This window comes from Aquarana catesbeiana, linkage group LG02, assembly GCF_042186555.1.
Source record: "Aquarana catesbeiana isolate 2022-GZ linkage group LG02, ASM4218655v1, whole genome shotgun sequence".
In the NCBI taxonomy this organism is placed as follows: domain Eukaryota; kingdom Metazoa; phylum Chordata; class Amphibia; order Anura; family Ranidae; genus Aquarana; species Aquarana catesbeiana.
In genome coordinates, this window is record NC_133325.1 from 184,348,722 (window position 1) to 184,375,114 (window position 26,393).

Sequence of the window (26,393 nt, forward strand, 5' to 3'; positions counted from 1 at the left end):
AATAGTCAGTATTGCTAAGCATTATTTTTAGCACATTAAATGCATCTTTATTTTCATTTTTTCTGCTGTGCTTAGATAAACTAGGCCCTATCAGAAGCTGGTTGGCACTTGGTCCAGCCATGCTATAGTTGGCAAAGCTTGGAAGCAGGGAGGAACTAGAAGTGATGTCAATCCTGGAAACAGGAACCGGAAGTGATGTTACATACAGCTGGCTGGGGGAAGTAGCTGACTATGGCAGCCATTGTATATAAGGGATATGTGCTCCAGTTATAAATTAGGTAGGAGGTCCTAGAGAAAGGGGGTTTTTATATCCTTGAAATTGTGTTTTTGTTCTCCTCCTATCTATTTTCACCAGGGCATGGCTCAGCTTTCCTTTATATTACACTATTAAGGGTACGGAATTCCTGTATGTATTTCTGAACATCAGCTCTTATACACATTTTAAGTGTAGCTCATTGCACCTATATTCATGCATGTTTTTTGTTATGATTCAACTTGGAGTGAATATCTTTATTGTATTATGCTTGATGTTAGATGACATACTTGGCTATCTACACCTGTTTTATAATTGTATTTACATGCCTAACACAAAACTATTGTAATTGTCAATATTCCCATCGCACACGTCCCTGGACATAGGCTCAGTAGTAGTGGTTGCTGCAGCAACTACCAGCTGGAAGCTGGAAACTTCTCAGGTCAATGCATATATTTGCCAGTACACCACGGGGTTGATTTACTAAAGCCAAAAAGACTGTGCACTTTTCTAAGTGCAGTTGCTCCAGAGCTTGGTAAATGAGGTAACTCTTCACTTTGCCAAGATTACCCAATCACGTGCAAGGAAAATAAAAAAAACAGCATTCTTGCTTGCACATGATTGGATAAGGTAAGTCATCAAAGCTTCTGCTCATTTACTAAGCTCTTGAGCAACTGCTCTTACAGTGTGCAACTGCACTTTGCAAAGTGCACAGTCACTTTGCCTTTAGTAAATCAACCCCCAAGGATCATCATATATAGTCCAAAGCTTTTATTGTGTCACAAGGAACCAAGTAAAGTGTTTTGGAACCACGCAGGACCCCTTCGTCAGGCATGTGATGATTTGATGTGGTGGCAAATATGTGCATTGACCTGAGGAGTGGGTGTAAAACTCCCACTGTATACGTTGGCGGCAGCAATAAGCTTAAAGGCACCACTGTCATAAAAAAAAATAATAATATGGCAAATACAGTAAATTTGCTACACAAGCAATATTGTATTTTTCAAAATATTATTAAAATTACCTTCCTGGCAGCTGCTATAATTTTCTGTAAAACTGAATGCAATAAAGTAACCTGGAGACATTCTGTACACCATTGGTATACTGAATGCCCACTGAAATGACATTTCCTGTTTGTGTGATTGACTCACAGATTTTCTCATGAGTCAGCACTAAGATGCAAATAAGGTTTTTAGGCATCCTCTTCAATAGGAATTTCAGTTTTAGTGAGATATTACCCAAGGGTAAATACTTCTAAAAGGGATGTATTTAAAAGATCCAACATAACAACCATACATTTGAAGAGATGGTCCCGTAAAAAAGACTTTCATTTTTAATCAGATTTATTTCAGACATTTTGTATTTTTCAAGAATACAAAAGACACAAACAAACCTTGAAACCATTCTTTCTCTTTACATACTGTACAATGACACTGCAAAAGATAACATGACACATGAGGAAATGTAAGCAGATATAGTGTGATATTACGCATTGTGGCATTGGTATCCAGCATTACCACAGAAAACATTCATATCCTGCAATGTGGTGGTGACCACTAACCAATATGGGAACTAACTTACATTAGTCAACAATTATACCAATAAATATATATATATATAACTTATCATTTTCACAGGAATGTGTACCAAATGCCTTACCTCTTATCCAAGAGATCTAAAGGAGGAGCTAGCAATCATCTGCCCGTCCCCCATTCATAGATGGCAGATGTTTCAGCATAGTCAAGCTCTCTTGATGAGAACTCATGACAGTTCTTAGGGGCTTAGGACAGAGGGAGATTTCTCCTAAAACATTAATAGTCAGTACAAGTGACTCCTTAGGCTCCATGTACACGGGACGCTGAGGCAAAGTCCTCAGAACGATTTTTTTTGACACCTTGAAACCGGCATTTAAAACGCCCGTTTAGCCGCGTTTAGCGGCGTTTTACCACATTTGCGTCTAGAAGCGTTTAATTAAGATAACATCATAAGACCCTTCCCAAGCTCAAAAAACAGTATTATTTAACTATTTCAGCCATTTTGTCAGACCAGAGTGAGTAGCAGCAGCTGAGAGAGCAGCAGTGTACTTGTATTTAGCGTGTCACTTGCCATGTCTCCTGCCACAAGTTGCGGATTGTTATTTGCTACGTCTCCTGCCACAAGTTGCAGATTGCCACTTGCCATGTCATCTGCCACAAGTTGCAGATTGTCATTTGCCACATTACCTGCCACAAGTTATAGATTGTCCACTTGCCATGTCACCTGCCACAAGTTGCGGATTGTCATTTGCCACATCACCTGCCACAAGTTATGGATTGTCCACTTGCCACGTCACCTGCCACAAGTTGCAGACTGTCATTTGCCACGTCACCTGCCACAAGTTGCAGATTGTCCACTTGCCATGTCACCTGCCACATGTTGCAGATTGTCACTTGCCATGTCACTTGCCACAAGTTGCAGGTTGTCCACTTGCCACATCACCTGCCACAAGTTGCGGATTGTCCACTTGCCATGTCACCTGCCACATGTTGTGGATTGCCACTTGCCACGTCACCTGCCACAAGTTGCAGATTGTCATTTGCCACGCCACCTGCCACAAGTTGTGGATTGTCCACTTGCCACGTCACCTGCCACAAGTTGCAGATTCTCATTTGCCACGTCACCTGCCACAAAATGTGGATTAGTGATTTAAAAGAAAAGCTGCGCTGACCCCAAAACAAATATATGTGAACAATGTAGTGAATAGCAGCTAGCACACAAACAAACCAAGTCACATCAAATGTATATAAAACAAGTGCAGCGCTGAACCAAAACTGAAAACGTGTATATAACAGAACAAAATCTGTGGCTGTAAAGCAACTATCAATAATGTGAATCGACACAATAAAAAACCTGTGAAGTAAATATGAATGTCTATAATGTAATGTGCTAAGCTCTGCAACCAGAGTCCATAAATATAAATAGAAGAAGTCTTCTCAAACCGAGGGGGTGCTTGAACACAGGATGTTGGCTGAAGACTGAAATGCACAGCAACCACAGGCAACACGTCATAGACATCTAGAGTTGGATACCCTTACCAGATCTTGTAGGACATATCTGCCATATAGCAGTACGTCTGTCAGAGCCTGTGGAGGTGGCCTCCCGTGAAATCCACCCAGATGTTATCCCTTCGGTCACGATCTCCGATAGGCAAGGTTGTCACTGGGGTCATGGTCACCGAAAACCAGGATTGTCACAGGTGGGGATTGTCAGCTCACTCGCACACTTTTAATTTTGGTTTTACATGCTGTGTATTCAATTCTCTCCCCTTATCTGCACTCTCTTGTGGATTGTCCACTTGCCACATCACCTGCCACAAGTTGTGGATTGTCCACTTGCCACGTCACTTGCCACAAGTTGTGGATTGTCCACTTGCCACATTACCTGCCACAAGTTGCTGATTGTCCACTTGCCATGTCATCTGCCACATGTTCCAGATTGCCACTTGCCACATCACCTGTCATAAGTTGCAGATTGTCATTTGCCACGTCACCTGCCACAAGTTGTGGATTGTCCACTTGCAACGTCACCTGCCACAAGTTGAAGATTGTCATTTACCACATCACCTGCCACAAGTTGTGGATTGTCCACTTGCCATGTCACCTGCCACAAGTTGCAGATTGTCATTTACCACGTCACCTGCCACAAGTTGTGGATTTCCACTTGCCACGTCACCTGCCACAAGTTACAGATTGACATTTGCCATGTCACCTACCACAAGTTGCAGATTGTCCACTTGCCATGTCACCTGCCACATGTTGTGGATTGTCACTTGCCACGTCACCTGCCACAAGTTGCAGATTGTCCACTTGCCACGTCACCTGACACAAGTTGCAGATTGTCATTTGCCACGTGACCTGCCACAAGTTGTGGATTGTCCACTTGCCACGTCACCTGCAACAAGTTGTGGATTGTCCACTTGCCACGTCACCTGCCACAAGTTCCAGATTGTTCACTTGCCATGTCACCTGCCTCAAGCTGCGGATCGTCATTTGCCACATCACCTGCCACAAGTTGTGGATTGTCCACTTGCCACGTCACTTGCCACAAGTTGTGGATTGTCCACTTGCCACGTCACCTGCCACAAGTTGCGGATTGTCCACTTGCCACATCACCTGCCACATGTTGCAGATTGTCACTTGCCACGTCACCTGCCACAAGCTGCGGATTGTCATTTGCCACGTCATCTGCCACAAGTTGCAGATTGTCTACTTGCCACGTCACCTGCCACAAGTTGTGGATTGTCATTTGCCACATCACCTGCCACAAGGTGTGGATTGTCCACTTGCCACGTCACCTGCCACAAGTTGCGGATTGTCATTTGCCACATCACCTGCCACAAGTTGCGGATTGTCCACTTGCCACGTCACCTGCCACATGTTGCGGATTGTCACTTGCCACAAGTTGCGGATTGTCATTTGCCATATCACCTGCCACAAGTTGAGGATTGTCCACTTGCCACGTCACCTGCCACATGTTGTGAATTGTCACTTGCCATGTCACCTGCCACAAGTTGCGGATTGTCATTTGCCACATCACCTGCCACAAGTTGCAGATTTCCACTTGCCACGTCACCTGCCACAAGCTGCGGATTGTCATTTGCCACATCACCTGCTACAAGTTGTGGATTGTCCACTTGCCACGTCACCTGCCACAAGTTGTGGATTGTCCACTTGCCACGTCACCTGCCACATGTTGTGGATTGTCACTTTCCACGTCACCTGCCACAAGCTGCGGATTGTCACTTTCCACGTCACCTGCCACAAGCTGCAGATTGTCAATTGCCATGTCACCTGCCACAAGTTGCAGATTGTCTACTTGCCACGTCACCTGCCACATGTTGTGGATTGTCACTTGCCACATCACCTGCCACAAGTTGCGGATTGTCATTTACCACATCATAATCCACAAGTTGAGGATTGTCCACTTGCCACGTCACCTGCCATATGTTGCGAATTGTCATTTGCCATGTCACCTGCCACAAGTTGCGGATTGTCATTTGCCACATCACCTGCCACAAGTTGCAGATTGTCCACTTGCCACATCACCTGTCACAAGTTGTGGATTGTCATTTGCCACGTCACCTGCTACAAGTTTTGGATTGTCCACTTGCCACGTCACCTTCCACAAGTTGTGGATTCATCACTTGCCACGTCACCTGCCACAAGCTGTGGGTTGTCATTTACCACGTCACCTGCCACAAGTTGTAGATTGTCCACTTGCCACATCACCTGCCACAAGTTGCGGATTGTCATTTGCCACATCACCTGCCACAAGCTGTGGATTGTCCACTTGCCACATCACCTGCCAAAAGTTGTGGATTGTCCACTTGCCACATCACCTGCCACAAGTTACGGATTGTCATTTGCCACGTCACCTGCCACAAGTTGCGGATTGTACACTTGCCATGTCACCTGCCACAAGTTACGGATTGTCATTTGCCACGTCACCTGCCACAAGTTGCAGATTGTCCACTTGCCGCATCACCTGCCACAAGTTGTGGATTGTCATTTGCCATGTCACCTGCCACGAGTTGTGGATTGTCCACTTGCCATGTCACCTGCCACAAGTTGTGGATTGTCCACTTGCCACATCACCTGCCACAAGTTGCAGATTGTCTTTTGCCATGTCACCTGCCACAAGTTGCGGATTGTCACTTGCCACGTCACCTGCCACAAGTTGCGGATTGTACACTTGCCATGTCACCTGCCACAAGTTACGGATTGTCATTTGCCATGTCACCTGCCACAAGTTGCAGATGTCCACTTGCCGCATCACCTGCCACAAGTTGTGGATTGTCATTTGCCACGTCACCTGCCACGAGTTGTGGATTGTCCACTTGCCATGTCACCTGCCACAAGTTGTGGATTGTCCACTTGCCACATCACCTGCCACAAGTTGCAGATTGTCTTTTGCCATGTCACCTACCACAAGTTGTGGATTGTCACTTGCCACGTCACCTGCCACAAGTTGCAGATTGTCATTTGCCACGTCATCTGTCACAAGTTGTGGATTGTCCACTTGCCACGTCACCTGCCACAAGTTGCAGATTGTCCACTTGCCACGTCACCTGCCACATGTTGTGGATTGTCACTTGCCACGTCACCTGCCACATGTTGCAGATTGTCATTTGCCACATCATCTGTCACAAGTTGTGGATTGTCCACTTGCCACGTCACCTGCCACAAGTTGCAGATTGTCCACTTGCCACTTAACCTGCCACATGTTGTGGATTGTCACTTGCCACGTCACCTGCCACAAGTTGCAGATTGTCATTTGCCATGTCACCTGCCACAAGTTGTGGATTGTCCACTTGCCACATCACCTGCCACAAGTTGTGGATTGTCATTTGCCACATCACCTGCCACAAGTTGTGGATTGTCCACTTGCCACGTCATCTGCCACAAGTTGTGGATTGTCTACTTGCCACGTCACCTGCCACAAGTTGCAGATTGTCATTTGCCACATCACCTGCCACAAGTTGTGGATTGTCCACTTGTCACGTCACCTGCCACAAGTTGTGGATTGTCCACTTGCCACAAGTTGCATATGGTCATTTGCCACATCACCTGCCACAAGTTGCGGATTGTCCACTTGCCATGTCACCTGCCAAATGTTGCGGATTGTCACTTGCCATGTCACCTGCCACAAGTTGCAAATTGTCATTTGCCACGTCACCTGCCACAAGTTGCAGATTGTCCACTTGCCCCATCACCTGCCACAAGTTGTGGATTGTCATTTGCCATGTCACCTGCCACAAGTTGCAGATTGTCCACTTGTCATGTCACCTGCCATAAGCTGCAGATTGTCATTTGCCACGTCACCTGCCACAAGCTGTGGATTGTCCACTTGCCACATCACCTGCCAAAAGTTGTGGATTGTCCACTTGCCACATCACCTGCCACAAGTTACGGATTGTCATTTGCCACGTCACCTGCCACAAGTTGCGGATTGTACACTTGCCATGTCACGTGCCACAAGTTACGGATTGTCATTTGCCACGTCACCTGCCACAAGTTGCAGATTGTCCACTTGCCGCATCACCTGCCACAAGTTGTGGATTGTCATTTGCCATGTCACCTTCCACGAATTGTGGATTGTCCACTTGCCATGTCACCTGCCACAAGTTGTGGATTGTCCACTTGCCACATCACCTTCCACAAGTTGCAGATTGTCATTTGCCATGTCACCTGCCACAAGTTGCGGATTGTCCACTTGCCACGTCACCTGCCACATGTTGTGGATTGTCACTTGCCACGTCACCTGCCACAAGTTGCAGTTTGTCATTTGCCACGTCATCTGTCACAAGTTGTGGATTGTCCACTTGCCACGTCACCTGCCACAAGTTGTGGATTGTCCTTTTGCCACGTCACCTGCCACAAGTTGCGGATTGTCCACTTGCCATGTCACCTGCTACAAGTTGCGGATTGTCATTTGCCACAACATCGGCCACAAGTTGCGGATTGTCCACTTGCCACGTCACCTGCCATAAGTTGCAGATTGTCATTGCCCATGTCACCTGCCACAAGTTGCGGATTGTCCACTTGCCACATCACCTGACACAAGTTGTGGATTGTCATTTGCCACATCACCTGCCACAAGTTGTGGATTGTCCACTTGCCACGTCACCTGCCACAAGTTGTGGATTGTCCACTTGCCATGTCACCTGCCACAAGTTGCAGATTGTCATTTGCCACGTCACCTACCACAAGTTGCAGATTGTCCACTTGCCACGTCACCTGCCACATGTTGCGGATTGTCATATGCCACGTCACCTGCCACAAGTTGCGGGTTGTCCGCTTGTCACGTCACCTGCCACAAGTTGTGGATTGCTATTTGCCACGTCACCTGCCACAAGTTGCGGATTGTCCACTTGCCACGTCACCTGCCACAAGTTGTGGATTGTCATTTACCACGTCACCTGCCACAAGTTGTGGATTGTCATTTGCCACGTCACCTGCTAAAAGTTGAAGATTGTCCACTTGCCACGTCACCTGCCACATGTTGCGGATTGTCACTTGCCACGTCACCTGCAACAAGCTGCGGATTGTCATTTGCCACGTCACCTGCTAAAAGTTGAAGATTGTCAACTTGCCACGTCACCTGCCACAAGTTGCGGATTGTCATTTGCCACGTCACCTGCCACAAGTTGTGGATTGTCCACTTGCCACATCACCTGCCACAAGTTGCGGATTGTCCACTTGCCACGTCACCTGCCACATGATGCGGATTGTCACTTGCCACGTCACCTGCCACAAGTTGCAGATTGTCATTTGCCATGTGACCTGCCACAAGTTGCGGATTGTAATTTGCCACGTCACCTGCCTCAAGTTGCGGATTGGGCACTTGCCACGTCACCTGCCACAAATTGCAGATTGTCATTTGTCACATCACCTGCCACAAGTTGTGGATTGTCCACTTGCCACGTCACCTGTAATAAGTTGGGGATTGTCATTTACCATATCACCTGCCAGCCACAAGTTGTGGATTGTCCACCTGCTACGTCACCTGCCACAAGTTGTGGATTATCCACCTGCCATGTCACCTGCCACAAGTTGCGGATTGTCATTTGCCATGTCACCTGCCACAAGTTGCGGATTGTCATTTGCCACGTCACCTGCCACAAGTTGTGGATTGTTCACCTGCCATGTCACCTGCCACAGGTTGCAGATTGTCCACTTGCCACATCATGTCACCTGCCATAAGTTGCTTGTTCAAATCTAACAACATATGGGTCAAATTCCAATTATACTTCGGATAACAGCAATACTAGTGGTGTATTGGATTGGATCAAGGGCTCATAAATGGTCTATGAATCATTGGAAGCAATTACAATTTTTTTAAATATTTTTTTAATGGTTTTTTATCATTTGCCATCATTTTTGAGATTTTTAATGTAAAAAAAAAAAATAGGGCACCTTTAAAAACGCTTATAAACGAAAATGCGACTAAACGCGGTACCGGCGTTAAGCCACGTTTTCGTTTATAAGCATTTGGCGTCTGAAACGTGGAAATCTTCGGCATCTGAACCAATTTTTTTGCTTTCAAAGAAACACTGTTAAACGCAACTGCCTAAGATCGGCAATAAATGAGACTGTGTACATGGTCACATAGGATAACATTGAATGAGTTCAGGGGCAGTTGAAAAAAGCGTCCAACTGCCTCTGAATGTACGTTTAGGAGCGTCCCATGTACATGGGGCCTAACTGTATGTTATGTGTTGATCTTGTGTTGATTTTTATGTTTTTTATTTTAGTGGAACATAGGCTTTAATGCAATAACATTTTGAATTTAAGGTCTAAAGGTGCTAGTCCAAGTGTTTCTATCCATGTACCCCAAGCAAACTTGTGAGGTCCGCCATTTTAAATGAAAAAGTGGGCACCTTCTATCCATACTGTCAAAAAAGATCTATAGTCACAGCATACACTTTAATTTTATAACGTCAGCTTTGTCATAACAATACAAACAATAGTTATTTTTTACAATCCAAAATAAGCTTACTTGAAAATTTTATTTTCATGTAGCCTGTCTACTGGCCATGTCTTTCCACAACTTCCTGGATACTCTGCATTTTTTGCAGCTTCTCCTCTGCTGTTTACGTTCAATTTCTAATGGTTAGCATGGTTGTATGCTGTCTGCAAGAATATATGATGTGGTTTGTTTCCTGTACTGACTGTGCGTCCTATAATTCAGAAGGCAGGCTCAGTAGCAGTCCGGCCCAGCATACGCAACGTGTATAGGGGCAGAGCCACTAATAATAACATCACCACACTGTTATTTTGGGATTGCTGAGCTGTGAGACTGGTACATGTAAACCACTAGTGTCTATTATCAAGCATTGCAATATGCATGTTCTTAAAGCGGACCTTCTGTCATTTTTTCATCTTTCCATCTATTAAATCTTCTGCCCTTGTTGTTTTAACTTTGGATAGTAAAACATTTTTTTTTCTGTCATTAAATACCTTATACAGCCCACTTCCTGTTTCTTGTCTCGTAAAAAGCCTAGGCTTATGACATCATGCACAGCTCTCCCTCACTCTCGTGAGAGTTTGCCAGGAAGGGAGGGGGGATGAGTCATAAGAGGTCCAATGAGAGCCACGGGGCTGCAGAGCTGGAGGTGTGCCTCTGTGTGTCTGTGTAAATCCAGGAAGTGAACAGGCAGCAGCTGCAGCTGCCCACAGTTAAAATGGTTGCAGCCAGACTCGGTGGAGGGAGATTTCTGCAGCATATTTGGCAAGTACAGAATCACAGTATATATAAAATAATATATAAAAGTGGTTGGAGGGAAGCTTCAAAATGTTTTTATTATAAATTTTGTGAGCAGACTGCAGTTCCTCTTTAAGCTTTTATCTTTGTGAGTGTTTTTATACCCATTGCTTTTATGATTTATAAAATACAGTGAGCACTAAAGGTTACTTTTTTCTTACATATGTGATGCAGGTTTGAGCTGCATATGACATCGAACAAGGGATTCATTCTATATCCATGTATCAGCCCTGAGCAAAGGTGAAAAAGCACTATTTGACCTCACTTTAGGGTAAGAGGTCAAACTGTGAAGGTGAGCAGATTGAATTGTCACGTGGTGGGGAGCACTGGTGTCACTGTGGGCAATGGCAGCCCATCCATACGGGGTGCAGGGGTGCCGCCCCCCTAATCCATGCGTCCGGCCTCTAATCTACATGCAAGTCGCCAGACGCATGGATTTCAATGGGGTATTTTTATTTTAGAAGCTCTATTTGGCTTCAAAAAAGGGTGAGCTCGGGGCACAGAGCACTACGCCCTGAGCCTACCCACTTGTGTGACAATAGCGAATTAATATTCACTATTGTCTTCCTGATTCTCCTCTCGGCCAATCAGGAAGTGGACCCGATTGGCCGAGAGGAGAAGCAATCGTATTGGCCGCTGAGGAGGAGAAGACGCAGGGGAAGCCGCTGTAAAGCCAAGGAGGAGGAGGAGACGCTGGGTGATGCCGACAAGGTGGAAGCCCTGCCCGCAACCTAGATGGGGTAAGTGTGGGGCTGGATGGGCCGACGATAGAGCAATGGGGCGGTTGCGACCGACCTACCGACCGCGGGGGGGTGGAGGGGTGGCAAAGCGGGACTGCTGAGGTATGGAAGATCTAAGAGAGATCACATACCTTGTACTGGTGTTTGAAGTCACATCAAGATGGTGGGCTTTTGTTATCTATTATAATTTTTTGGGACATTTATTTTAATAGTTTCAAGCTTAGCACTACAATTACTCCACTCCACTATCACCAGTACCCCCATAATACATGGATTATTTATCCTTCATGCTAGATGCATCTAGAGCAGTTGGAAGTTGCCATTTACTTCTGCACTGTAATGGATGCTTATATCAGGACTAAAGTAATAATTTTCCATTAAAGTGATTCTATACGATCACCTTGTAAAACAAGCCATTTTACCTTCCCCTTACACCTCCTGTCCTGTTTCTCCTGAAGGTGATGACAGGATATAACAGGGCACGGAGTGGCATGGGTGCCTGGTAGGAGATCCTGGAGAAAAGATACTTGCTCGTGCCAAGCAGCGAGCAGGATGGTGGACTGGCTGATACGGATACACACCAAGAGGTGCGGAACAGTAGGCAGACTGGTGGACTGGCAGATGCAGGTACACAGCGGCAGGTGCAGGACAGCAAACGGCAGCCAAGCTGGAGAGCAGGTGAATTCAGGGTCTCGGGTGTTCAGGCAGGCAGAAGTCAGTAACGACCAAGCAACGGAGGTACAGAATCTGATCCAGAAAGGAGTCAGGGCAGGCCAGAGTCGGTATCAAGTGAGCAGAGAAGGTACCGGAACAGTAGGCAGAAGGCAGAGTCGAGTCACAAGCTGGGTCAGCAATCAGGTATCAGGAACCAGGAACAAGCAGAGTCAAACAGGCCGGGTATATACAGGAACAAGCACAGGATCAGGTCACAGATGGTAGAAGCTGACGACCACTCAGCAATCTTCTGGTCTATGGAGCCAGTTTAAATAGGCAAGAGGGCGCCAAGTACTCACGCATGTTCACACTAAGGTGCACATTAGTGTGAACATGCGTGAGTACTTGTCTCTTTCTACAGTCCAAGATAGTTTCTACTTCATTGTCCTCAGACCCATCGATTACAATTGGTGCTGGAGGTCCTGGATCCCGATCTGGGAAAGGGTCAGGTACGGTAGGTTTTAGCAATGACACATTGAACACGGGGTGAATCTTGTAAGAATCATTTAAGGAAAGTTCATATGCTGCTCCTTCTCCTAATTGAAAAGGGACCAATATATTTAGGCCCTAGTTTCTTTGATGGATATGGCAGTTTTAGGTTTACAGGTGACAACCAGACCTTGTCTCCTGGGTTAAGGAGTAAATCCCCCTTTCTCCTTCTGTCGAAGATCTTCTTCTTGTTGTCCTGAGCTTTAGCCACAGCAGCTTGAAATTTCTTGTTGTTATACAGAAAGAACTTAACTTTATCCTGAATTGCTGGTACAGGTAAGTCAGGAACTGTGTCAGGAAGAAAGGAAGGAAAGAATCCATAGTTAGCAAAAAATTGAGCTTGATTTGTGGCACTATGCATGGAATTATTATAGGCAAACTCAGCCAGAGGTAGCAAATGTGCCCAATGATCATGTGAAAAGGAAGAAAAGCATCTGAGGTATTGCTCTAATGTCTGGTTGGTATGCTCAGTTTGTCCATTAGTCTGTGGATGATAGGCCGACTAAAAGCACAGTTCAATTTGTAGAGACTAGCAAAGCTCTCTCCATAATTTTGATGTAAACTGCACCCCCCCGATTGGATACAATACTGGCTAGAACGCCATGAAGTCTCACTACCTCCTTGATAAATGTATTGGCTGTTTGTTGCGCTGAAGGCCTCCCCTTTCATAGGAACAAAATGCTCCATCTTGGATAATCTATCAACGATCACAAAGATGGAGGTGAAGTCTTTCGATACTGGTAGTTCAACAATAAATTTCATTGAGATCATTTCCCATGGTCTTTTTGGTACAGGAAGTGGCCTTAACAGTCCCCAAGATTTATTCCTGTTGCTCTTATTACATATGCAGATAGTGCAGGCCTTAACATAACTTTCATAGTCAGACCTCCATTTCGGCCACCAAAAAGTTTGTTGTAACAGCTCTATAGTCTTTTGGGATCCAAAATTTCCTGCAAATGGATGGTTGTGACATAATCTGAGGACCGGCAGACGATGACTTTCAGGCACAAAAACTTTGTCTTGAAACCAAAAAAGTCCATCTTTATTTTGCAAATTCGCTCCCTGAGGCCTGATCCGGGTCATGAGGTTTGTCTGCAGAAGTAAAAAGTTTTGTGCAGACAAAATGGTGTCTTGTGGGGGAGCCCCCTCCACTTCTGAAAACATCCATTTGGCATTTGGCTTGACATTCTTAGACCTGGGGCGGAACGTGATGTGAAACAGGAACCTAGAGAAAAACAGTGCCCATCTGGCCTGTCGAGGCCGCAGTCTTTTGGCTGTTCTAAGATATTCTAAGTTTTTATGATCTGTAAAGGTCAAAATAGGATGCATTGCACCTTTCCAGCAGATAGCACCATTCCTCCAGAGCCGATTTAATAGCCAGAAGCTCACAATCTCCAACATCATAGTTTTTTTTGGCAGGCTTTAGCTTTCTTGAGAAAAAGCCTACAGGATGCATTAGCGATTTTGTTCCTGATCTGTGAGACAAAATTGCTCCCACAGCATTCTCAGAAGCATCAACTTCAAGGATATAAGGTAATTATGGATAAGGGTGTCGCAGGATTGGGGCAGAGGTAAAAAGGAGCTTCAGCTTGTCAAAAGCCATTTGTGCTTCAACAGTCCATTGGAACCGGGTATGTGACTTTGTGAGTTGAGTGATGGGACAAAAGATGGAAGAAAATCCCTTAATGAATTTTCTATAGAAATTTGTAAAGCCCACAAATCTTTGCACACTCTTTTTATCTGTCGGATAGACCAATCCAGGATGGAGGTAACCTTTTGCGGGTCCATCGAAATTCCCTCTGTGGAAATGATGAAGCCAAGGAAAGAAATCTCCCGTACCTCGAACTCGCATTTTTATTATATGCTAAGTATTGCCTTATTGCCTTGAAATGTAAATAATTATTTTTGATATCTAAATGTCATACGTGACTATTTTATGTTGATGATAATGTTTATTCATGTGGTACGGGTTTAGTCAGGGAGCTCCTCGCCAAATTCCTTGTCAGGATTAGCTACTGTAGTTTAATTACTAGGGATCCGTTAACTTCTCTCTGGTTGTACTTTCCTCTTCTACCACCAGGTGGTCAGGCACTTGGAGGTATTAGATTGAGAAGGACAACTCAAGGTCAAGTTATGGGTATATGGGGTATCTCATCCAATGGGCAGGGATTTAGTTGAATTCCTTGGCCTGGTGATCAGGTTCTTGTGTGCCACCCAGACTGCCGTCTGCTAGGCCGGAGGATGGACCTATACCGGGGGTCATCAGGCTGCCAGGCTGTGTGAGGGCCTATCCAGAAGTAAGAGGGCAGTGCAGGGTTGGGCCTGCATCTTTCAGTCCATCCAAAAGTGACTGTTCTGCCGGCCGGAGAACCTGTCGTGGTCGGAGGTAGAAGGAAAGCTGTCGCCACTAAGGGACCAATCACCTTTACCAGGGACCACAGTGAGTAACTGAAGCAAGTACCGGAGCAGTATTCTCACCGAACAGGCACGGTGGAGAATCGGGAAACTTCAAACGGTGATCAAGTCAGGGACCCAACCAGCGGAGGTGACGCTTGCAGAGCAGCCTTGTGTGCCAAGCTAGGGACCGAGCTGGTCAGCAGGGGTGAAGATTGAAGGTATCCGAAGTGCCAAGCAAGTGACCCAGCAGGGAAGCGTAGGTGACGCTTGAGGGAGATACCACCGCAAAAGCCTTGAGGAGCTCACGGGATTCAGAGTCAGTGAATCAGAGGGTCCAGTGAGAGACCAGGAGCTCAAGGGGCTGAAGAACAACAAGGAGAAGTTGTAGTACAGCTGAGAGAACTGTTACTTTGAGTTAGGAACTGTTTAAGTACTGTTGCCATAGGAGACAGCAATCCTGCACATGCAGAAGTGGTACCTTGCTGGGGCTTTTCCATGTACGGCTGTCCTCCTGTTGAAGTCTCGGAGCCTCTTTTACATCCAAGAAGTGTCTGGTGCCCAATGACTTTTACCACCTTTGCACCCACTATGCCTCACAACCCACCACATATTGAAGGATGTCTTTGGCCTTGAAGGTTCGCATTAGATTGGAAGAGGTCAGAGATTCTGCTACATATAAATACCTTTTTTCCCTTTTTATAAGTAATCACATTCTCTCTGTTCTCAGCTGCATAAGAGCCGGGGGAAGGAGAAGCAGCAGCAGCAGCACACTGAGCTTCCCAGTGAATGGCTGTGCAGAGGGGGTGTGTCAGAACAAGTTTGATCATTGGAGGAGAGCAGGCTGAGTTCCCGGCATAGCTAGAGAACTAGCCATGGTGTACTCTCGTGCTTACTGTGGTCAGTTTTTAAAAGGAAAGCAGAGGGACTGGTAGGAACACCAGGGATTTCACACAAAGGAAGCAATACAAAGAGAACAGGATACTTTTTCATACAAGTACATGGTACAGCAGACACATATCAGGAATATAAAATGTTGGGGTAACAAGCACTTTAATTTCAGAGATTAAACGGCTACATAAACTAGATTGGATTCACTTGATTGTGTTTGTATTGTATGATGAAATTGTAAAAATACTGAAATAATGTAACATTTGGTATCAGGAAGTCATTACACAGACTTTATAAATGAGTGATACGGTCTCTATAAAACATTATGTTTCCCAATGGGCTTTGCATTGGGCTTTATAACGTCAGAGGACCTGTGGCCGCCAGAGCATAGAAAGGAATAAAATGTGGGTACCAGTCTTACAGCATGGAGGAAGGGTATGTAAAATTGCTTTTTGCAGCCCTAGACATAAAGAAGCATTCAACCCCTGAAGGGTGGGGGCAGTGCTACCGCAAAAGAGCAATTTTCCTTTCACTGGCATTCAGCTTTAGATAATTGGGGAATTGGTCCTGGATGAGAATGAAAAATGTGTATCCCTGTCAGCCAGCACCACAATCAGGCCTCAGAGGTAGTGGTAGGATGATTGTCTGATATCAACGAATAGTCCATAGCCAATACTTAAAACTGAACTGCCACAAGCCAGAATGTTCATTTGAGAAAGATGAGATCACCCTACAAACGGCCAGTTTTAGGAATACCATACAGCAGTTTTTTCTGAAGTATGCAAGGACAACACTGGTGATAGACCTGGATGCAGAGAGTGCTACAATAAAAGTACCTGTAAATTGACAAGAACTGCCATATGGTCTTATTTATACTGTTTAAACTGTACAACATTTTGGCCTAATGTAATCCATTAGTTCTTTAGTACTCCTAACTGGAAAATTGTTCAAATACTCCTATCGCTCCCTATTGTATAAATAGATCACCCTGTGCTGCATACTTCTAAAAAATAAGAAGAATAGACTTGGGCCTCATCCAAACCACCACAAACCAAAAGACCGCACAGACAACATCATATCATACCACTGTATGGACCATGTTCATTTAATCTGTATATGTCCATTTTGTTATTTGTACATTTTATATACTCACTTCTCCTGTTGGGGTATCACTCAAATCTTTTATTGTCTTTAAAATAAAATACTTTGTTTTTACTTAATATGTCTCTTCTTTGTGGCCGCTATAGTCCGTCATTGTAGGATGGGGTTCTCCCTTTATTTCTATTAACTTTGCATACTTTTATAAAGGCTTGGTTCAACATACATCAACAAGTGTATATTCAAGTTGAATGAATATTTTTTTGAAGGCCTGGTCTTGTAGATGGATAATTTGGGGATGGAAATTAGAACTGTGTGCATTTTGGAAATTGAAATTGATAAGTTTTGTCTATAGTCTGGCAACCTGTTCTGTGAGAGAACAAAGTCATCCCAATGACGCCTGCTAAACACTAGGAATCATAGCAACTCAACCATATGTCAAAACGTTCACTTTTGTTTTCTGCAGTGGCCATTCTCTTGATTAAAAGCAGTGCAGCAAAGGCATAATATGGATCTGCCCTTTGGGTCCAAGAGGAACAAAAGTGGGGTAATATAGCTGCCACCTTAAAGGTAGCTGGAACATGTACAGTAACTTGTAGAAATGGGACAAATACATGTACACCTTTCAACTTTTTCAGATGAGAGGGAAACCTTTTAGCACAAAATGTGTAATCAAGGAACATACCCAATTAATTAAGAATGCACAGAAATTATTGATTAAACCCTAAGTGCTTTTTCACTACAACTTTTCCTGCATACTGACTTTAAAAAACAGCAAATTAAACAATTTAGGAGCTGGATGAAAGTTTTAATGTAGTGTTACACTTTTGGTAGCTGCATGGTCATTTTTTTCATGGAGGTTTACACATCAGACCAAAATTATGGACAACTGATGAATAACAAGAGGCAGGAATTTCTGTAAATGGCAAAGGCTATAATGGTGGGGGAAATGAGGAACATTTGGAAGCTATGTACATTGGCAAAGCCTAAACCACTGACAAGGGTTTGGGAACCTCACATGTATGCTACAGAATCAACAATCAAAATAAGCTAGTAATAAATAGCTAGTAATAAATAGAATTACCTTGTAGAGTCCTGGATTCTCAAAGGTATCGGACATTAGACACTGAAGACTTAGTCCAGCAGAAACTGAAGACCAAGCCCAGCAGATCAATAACTGTTCAGCGTTATTGACATAACCATGGTAACAAAGACTGCTGTGTAAACTGTCTGTGAAGCTGACTTCATAGAGAAGGAATTTTCTGTGCAATGGCAGCCTTCTACAAGATGCAGGAAGAATTATTTTTATATTGAACGGTCATTTATTAGAGGTTTAGTGGCAAGCGTAATTGGATAGAGTTATCACTATGACAGGATCCAATAAGTATGGTTACAACATTTTGATAAGTGTCTCAACAGCAATTGCTTTTCTGTATCTGCTTTTGATACTGGTAACATTCATTCAAGAGCTGCCTCCTGTCCTGCTGATAAATGGCCTCTATCCTGATGAAAGCCTGAATTAATCTGACTTGTTTCACGAGGTTTCAAGAGGTTGACCTTACCGTGCACTGGGTTTCAGTGTCAAAATTATACTCAAAATTTCCAACTTTTCTCGGTGGCGTTTCATGAATGTCGTCCATTGTTTAGGCCTCTAGTAAAATGCTGCACGATAAAATAAAATATTCTGGCATCAGTTCACTAATCCGTACATGCTAATTCAGGTCATGTCTTAATTATAACAATCCATATTTGATGTAATATGTTCTGAATTCACTAAAGAAAATAATACCACCCATACAAATTATGATATACGGTATGTATGAAGCTTGTCTAATTATATCACAAATCCTGTCCTATTTTTAATACAGATCTGTGCAGTGTAGGATGGGGCATGGCTGATCTGGGTTTGTAGTCCCATTTCTTTAGCATTCTGGAGAAAATAATGAGCAATTGTCTGCCAATTATTGCTGCGTATATTAATGTGACCCAGCTCCCACCGCCCTTTCTGATAGCTCCATAGTTCTGTGGAGGTGACATACAGAGGCCTCCTCTATCTTTGGCCTTCTTTCTAGGGCTGGAATACTTAGCTTCATTCAGCTTATTATCCAGCTGCTGTACACACAAAGCAAGCAAGCTTCTTGGGGAGGTGAACAAAAAAGGAGACAGTTTGAAGATGGTATAAAATGTGTGTTATCTGATGTGAAGAACCTTGCAAATTCAGCCTTCCTGGAAGTCTTCCCACCTCTACTGTTTAATTTTCTCACAACTGCCCTGATGTGGTAAAAGGGAAAACAAAAATGTTAATTTTCCTTTTTGTGGCCATCCAATTGTTCTGTTTGCTCCAGACACTGGCCAATAGGTGCTTAAGACCTCGTACACATGATACGAAAATCAGAAGGGAAAATTCGTAAGACGAGCTGTCTGCGGATTTTCGATTGGTTAGTACGGTGCTTTCGACAGCCGATTTGACTTCTTAGTCAGACAAAAGCTGGATGTGCAGGCTATAAAATTTTTGTCGGATGTGAACTCAATGTCTGATTTTTGGATGGTCAGTACAGAAATCGTCACACAAAAGTGGAAAGTACAAACACACATGATTGGAATCAAGGAACGACAGAAGAGTCTGGTCTTGTAAACTACCGTTCGTAATCTAGAATTAACATTCGTGACGCGGCAATTGATGAAATCTCAAAATGCAGCATACATTCTCATCTTCTTTAATGAGATTATAATGAAGCTACTTTGCTGGTGATACTGATGTAGTTATGTCAAACGTATTTTAAAAGGCATTTGTTTTGTACGATATGAAAATCGCGAATTAACGCTCATCAAACTTCTACTAACACGAAATTAGCAGAAGGGTCCCAAAGGGTGGCGCTTGAGAAATTAACTTCCTCCTTATACTCTTGTAGTACGTCATAACGTTTGTGTTTGTCAAACGACAATTTGTGGATAGTTAGTATGCTAGACAAAATCCTGCACATGCGCTTTTGACAAAAATTTACGAGGCCTAATGCCGCGTACACACGGTCGGACTTTACGGCAGACTTTGCCCGGCGGACTTTTCGACGTACTTTACGAAAGACTTTCTGAATGAACGGACTTGCCTACACACAGTCCACCAAAGTCTGTCGAATTCGTACGTGATGACGTATGACCGGACTAAAACAAGGAAGTTCATAGCCAGTAGCCAATAGCTGCCCTAGCGTGGCTTTTTGTCCGTCGAACTAGCATACAGACGAGCGGACTTTTCGACCGGACTCGATTTCGATGGATTAATTTAAAACATGTTTCAAATCTAAGTCCGTCCAACTTTTGAGAAAACAAAGTCCGCTGGAGCCCACACACGATTCAATTGTCTGACGAAATCCAGTCCGCCGGGCAAAGTCTGCCGTAAAGTCCGACCATGTGTACGCGGCATAAGGCTATGTAAACATGTGGGCAGCCAGGGGCAATTTTAAATGCTGCCTGCACTCACTGTGCATGACCAGGAGCAGCAGCTGTCAATGGCGGCTGTCAGATGTGTACTTTGTACAAGTAAAAGGCTCTGTTTACTTTCTTTCCACCTAGTAATCCTGCTATAAACACACTTCCAGTCTTGCGGTGTCCTATCTATGAAGGAGCAACATAGCCACCCTTGGGCAGCAGCACTGTCAAGCTGTGGACAATGAACTATGGTAGAGATAGATGGCCTAATAGATTAAGAGGGTTATTACATACAGGATTAAGAAATGAAAGCCTAACTCCAGCAAACACCAGTAGTTACAAAAACAGATTTTCTTCCTTTTTGGGATAAAGATGTTAAATAAATGAAAAAATGTTGAACATTGTAAGCACCCTGTCAGTGCTAAATGGTTTGTCTCAACCATCTAAATGCAACTTTTGCTGGACAGCTTTGTCTGTTAAAGAACTTATTTTTTTTAAATTAAAAAATAAGAGCCAGGAATTACACATACTGTTGCTGCTGAGATTTACAAATAAGGTATTTACCAGTGCCTGGGGTCCTTCGCTGTCTTCCTGCAACCAGTTCTTGTAATTGCTGTGGGTCTCTAGCACTGCCATTTTGGATATGGAAGCCCACTGTGACTTCCTGAGGAATTACAGCAGGCTCCCCACTCCACATATGCAAGATTGCGCAGCTCTGCAGGACTGGTCCTGCAGTTTCCTGGGATGTTTGACAGGGAGGGGGTGTTGGCATAGGGTGTGCCTAGGTCCATGTCATTCTTGCCTAGGTGAAAATTGAGGAAGTGCTTCTTTTGTTAAAGAAAATTGAGGAAGTGCACGTGGGTACCTGTCAAAAATAGTTAGGTGCAGTCTGCTGTCTCCAATGCAGTTGACCGGCAACTGCAGTGGCAATGCAGATGGAAAGGAATTCATGAGGAACATGGTTTCCCTATGGTTTCCTGAGTCACTGGGGCAGCGATCCAATTGGATGCTGGCCACCCTTGTGACTCTCCATGTGACTCTGGCGGCCATCTTAGGTGTGGCAGAGTCTATTAAAAACTCTGGCCCCTGGGTTTGGCGCGCTTTATGCAAATGAGTAGCATAGGGAAAGATACATTGTCTATCAGGGACAGTACTAGTGGTAAGGAAAGGTTCCTGATGAGGGAAAGTGTAGGGTCACAACTCCTCTGCACATCTTCCCACTTGGACATGAGACTGCCAGGCTGCATTCTGCTCACTTAACAGACGTTGTCAGTACAGCTGAGACCTGCTTTTTTTCACATTACTGGAAACGGTGAGTGTACCCGGCTGGGGTGCCTCCTCACTGTGCGGAGCAACTGCTGCTGTAAGATTTCAATACAAGTTTTTCATTTCACCTGACTGAATTATTGCCATGGCACCATGCTGCACCCCACCTACATGCTCTATCTAAAAACAAAAAAAGTCAAAAGTGTTAGGGGCGAGGATGCAGAGTTGAATAAGCAGCATTTTTACTTTTGAGTAAAGGTGCGCTTTAAAGTGGTTGTAAACCCCGTACAACCACTTTTCCCTACAGGTAAGCCTATAATAAATCTTACCTGTAGGTACTGGAAATATCTCCTAAACCTGTACGATTTAGGAGATATTCGCCATATACGGTTGTGCCGATGTCAACGGCGCATGTGCACTGAAGAAAGGGCGCAATTGTGCCGCTTCTATAGTGCCTGTGCCATGACTCGGCTCAGATGCGTATGCACGGGAGTGACGTCATGGGACTTCAACCAGTAGCAGAGCCAGAGTCCACGGCCCCGGAAGCAAGAGGGGTTGAAGATGGACTCGTTTACACAGCGGGGATAGTGGTGACATTGCGGGCTTCTTCTGCAGGTAAGTGGCACATAATGTGCTAGTGTGTGATGCATACTAGCCCATTATGCTTTTACTTTGCAGGGAACAAAGAGGAAGTAAAACCCATCAGGGTTTACTTCCTCTTTAACCACTTCAATACAGGGCACTTAGACACCTTCCTGCCCAGACCAATTTTCAGCTTTCAGTGCTGTCGCAGTTTGAATGACAATTGCGTGGTCATACAACACTGTACCCAAACTAAATTTTTATCATTTTGTTCCCACAAATAGAGCTTTCTTTTGGTGGTATTTGATCACCTCTGCGGTTTTTATTTTTTGCGAAACAGATAAAAAAAGACCGAAAATTCTGAAAAAAAAAAAGTTTTGCTTTTGTTTTTGTTTAAAAATTTTGTAAATAAGTAAGTTTTCTCCTTCACTGATGGGCACTGATAAGGCGGCACTGACAGGCATTGATAAGGCGGCACTGACGGGCACTGATAAGGCGGCAGCGATGAGGTGGCACCAATGAGCGGGCACTGACGGGCACTGATGATGGGCACTGATATGCGGCACTGATGGGCACTGGTAGGCGGCACTGATGGGTGGCACTGATATGCAGCACTGATGGGCATTGATAGGCGGCACTGATGGGCAGTTATGGGTGGTACTGGGTGGCACTGGTGGGCACTGATGGGCACTGTTAGGCAACACCTATGGGCACTGAAAGGCTGCACAGATGGGTTCTTATGGGTGGCACTGATGGGCACTGATAGGCGGCACTGCTGGGCACTGATAGGCGGCACTGATGGGCACTGATACGTGGCACTGATGGGCACTGATACGTGGCACTGATGGGCACTGATACGCGGCACTGATGGGCATCCCTGGTGGCACTGGCAGTGGTAGGCATGGGAATGGGCACTGATTGGCAGCTGCCTGGGCAATGATTGGCAGCTGCCTTTGCACAGATCAGTATTTCCCTGGGGGTCTAGGGGGCATACCTGGTGGTCCAGTATGGCTGGTTTCCCTGGTGGTCCTGGGCGGCTTCCCTGGTGGTCCTGGGTGGCTTCCCTGGTGGTCCTGGGTAGGATCCAAGGGGGGCTGTGCTGATAAACAATCAGCACAGACCCCCCCTGTCAGGAGAGCAGCCGATCGGCTCTCCTCTACTCGCGTCTGTCAGACGCGAGTGAGGAAAAGCCGATCACCGGCTCTTTCTATTTACATCGTGATCAGCCGTGATTGGACACGGCTGATCACGTGGTAAAGAGTCTCCGTCAGAGACTCTTTACCTAGATCGGTGTTGCGGGGTGTCAGACTGACACCCCGCAACAACGATCGCCGCGATGCACGCCCCCGGGGGCGCACAGCGGCTCAATATCCTGAGGACGTCATATGACGTCCAGTCAGGATATTGAAACCACTTTGCCGACGTCATTCTGCTATATGGCGGGCGGCAAGTGGTTAAAGACTTTGTTGATACATATCAGACTTACTGGCAGGATCACCAAGTGAAAATAAAGAAAAAATATGCTAAAAAAGAAAAACAATGCAACCACTACATCAAAGTAATGGTTACGCTGCAATATAGTACACTTTTATTTTTGATTTTAGGTATGTTTTAAGATTTAGGGGTTAGTTTTGTATAGCACCTGGAACTGCAAAATAAAAAACTTGGAGGAACAAGATCATAGGTAAGTCTGATTTATTATTAATGTGGAGGAAAGGGAAGAGTTGCAAAAACATATAAAATATATGTATATCTTCAGTAAGGACATATTTTAGTTATAATTGTGTTCACCTTGAAGTAAAGTTCAATATGTACATTCAGTTACATATTGTAATTGAATGTTATTAAAAATTACCTTTCCTTTTCAATCTGCAGCCGCTATAATTTTCTATAAATGCAAAGCAATATGGCTACATGGAGTTGTTTTGTACACAGAATCTGCACTGTCCACTCCCCAGAAACATAATTTCCTGCTTGTGTGATTGGCTCACCAATTTTCCCAGAAGTCTGCCATATGCCCCGTATACATGATCTGAAAATCGGACGAAAAATACCACTTTCAACGCGATCATACGATAATCGAATCGTTAGTACAGAGCTTTCGAGAGTCGATCATAACAGTGCATCCAATATTATCCGATGGAACAAGCACACAATTTTTTCTCATATGTTACCAGATCGTAAGATTTTCGTTTAATCAGTACAGTTGTCATCCGAAAACACAATACAAATACACTACAACACATGACATCACTTCCGATTTTTTATTCTGTCGTATGAGAATTTTCCCAAGAAAAACCCAGACAACACACAGGGACCAGGTCCATATGAAGAAGTCAATCGCCCTAACAATCACATTTCATCTAGGTATGAGAGCTCTACCCCTATCCTTTTTGTGAACCTAGGCCTACCATCCCTTCCTTATTTCACCATTCATCCTTCTATCCCCCTACCAGGTTATTGAATCAGCATAAGCGGCCATTATCCCCTGGACGTCCACAGCCTACTCCTGTGTCAGATGATAATAACCATCGTCCCTGTTCCACACATAACCATTCCATTGTCAAACCCAGAACTCCAGTAAAGAAGAGTGTAAAAAAGACTATAAATTCTATTATCTCTCTTTCTCCCATATGCACACCATCTTCTACATTGATCACACACTCTGATAATGTTACACCAGGAAACAAAACAGATCAGATTTCTCTATTGCCCATTTTAGATTTTGGTATTGCAAATCTAAATATCACATTGCCCACAATTACAGACATATCTAGGCATAATACTAATCCTTCCAGCGCCAACGGGGTTCCACCACCCATTTCAGATAACCCCATTCCTGCATCTGTGAACGAATCAATACCTAGCACTACTACTCCCTCTTTTTTAGTGATCACCCCCCAACCCTGCCCAAAAAGAAAACTCACCGACGAGGCAGGAGATGGGGGAGACGTAGACACAAAAAGGAGAGAGAGGTTGCGCAGACTGTAAAAATTTTCAATCTTTCTGACCACAACTTATCCACCCCTGATTTATCATTGTTAGCCCGTGGCCTCACGTTTGTCCCAACAGCATCCCCTAATCCATTCACCCTTTTTTTAGACCTAAACAGATTTATTAGAAATATCACCATTAAACGTTATTTTAATATTCACGCCACCAAAAAAGGTAATAAAGATCTTGATAGTGCAAGTGGTTCCTCAGAGTGTAGTACTAAAACTGAAGACCCTTCTATTCTAGGGTCATTAGAACTGAGGGCCCTAGATCAGTTGGAGGAGCTATACTCTGATGACCTTGTTGAATCACTAACTCAACATTTATCTACCTCTCCACCCATTCAACACACCAAATTTAGACCCAAATCAGTCTTCTATCCCACTTTTGCAAAAGGTCCATATGTCCAAACCTTTTACCAGGTTGTCTATGCCGATATTTTATGTATGTGTCAACAATCTACTACACATACACATTCATCATCCAACCTGACCTCTGCAGAACAGACAGCACTCAAATTACTCACTGACAATAGACAACTTGTCATTAGGCCAGCGGACAAAGGAGGAGGGATTGTAGTCCAAAACTGTACAGATTATATTATGTTAGAAACCACCAGGCTCCTATCTGACAGCTCTACATATAAAAAACTCCCTAGAGATCCTTTACCCAATTTCACTATTGAAGCACACAAAATAATAAATAGAGCAACAGCAGACGGTATAGTTACAGCATCTGAGGCCGCATTTCTTAAACATGAGATTGTACAAAAGGCCCTATTTTTACCATCTACCAAAGGTGCATAAAGACCCCATACACCCTCCTGGCAGACCCATAGTCGCTTCCATGGAAAGCGTAACCAGCTATTTCTCTATCTATATTGATCATTTTTTGCAACGCATAGTACAAAACCTACCATCCTATATTAAAGACAGCATCCATCTTTTGAACACATTGCAGTACTACTCCTGGGAACCTACGTACCGCTGGCTCTCATTAGATGCTTTCTCCCTATACACATCTATCCCTCACCATATTCGACTTCAAGCTGTACAATATTATCTAAATAACAAACCACTACTTAATTCGTGTCAGATCCAATTCTTACTCGAAATGTTAGAATATTGTCTAACCCATAACTATTTTGAATCTAACGGGGACTTCTATATTCAAACACAAGGCACAGTTATGGGGGCTAATTTTGCCCCCAGTTATGCAAACCTAACTATGGGCTTTTGGGAGCT

General features: G+C 44.3%; 1 protein-coding gene across 1 annotated transcript in view; it reads right to left on the reverse strand.

Moving 5' to 3' along the window:
• Positions 1–18,060, reverse strand: part of RDH5 (retinol dehydrogenase 5) — a 99,359-nt gene extending 81,299 nt beyond the window's left edge. Inside the window, exon 1 of the mRNA XM_073614012.1 lies at positions 17,966–18,060. The gene's annotated coding sequence lies outside the window, so the exon portion shown is untranslated. The remainder of the gene's footprint in view (positions 1–17,965) is intronic.
• Positions 18,061–26,393: the final 8,333 nt, after the last annotated feature.